Genomic DNA, 331 nt, shown 5'->3' with positions numbered 1-331 from the left:
TTTTAATGAATTATAAACCTTATGAGTTTAGAGATACTTTGAGTGGTTGTTTTGGTTTCTTGTAGGTGAAGAAGGGAAGAAAAGAAGAAAAACGTGGCTTAAGAAGTGTGGCTAAGAGATAAGAAGTGTGGCGCATGGAAGGGAGGAAGCTACACTGCCCTCCAGGAGAGCACACTGCCCTCCAGGAGAGCAACATAATGAGCCAAACTTTGAAAAGAAACACTGTCCTGCCCACAACAAGGGCAGAGCACAATTTGATGCCAAGGACCAAAGGGAGCAAAAACTCTGCCCTGCCCTCCTTAAGAGAAATATCGGGCTTCACCCAAGAACA

The sequence above is a fragment of the Arachis duranensis genome, chromosome 5 (assembly GCF_000817695.3).
Source record: "Arachis duranensis cultivar V14167 chromosome 5, aradu.V14167.gnm2.J7QH, whole genome shotgun sequence".
In the NCBI taxonomy this organism is placed as follows: domain Eukaryota; kingdom Viridiplantae; phylum Streptophyta; class Magnoliopsida; order Fabales; family Fabaceae; genus Arachis; species Arachis duranensis.
This window is presented reverse-complemented; position numbering follows the sequence as displayed.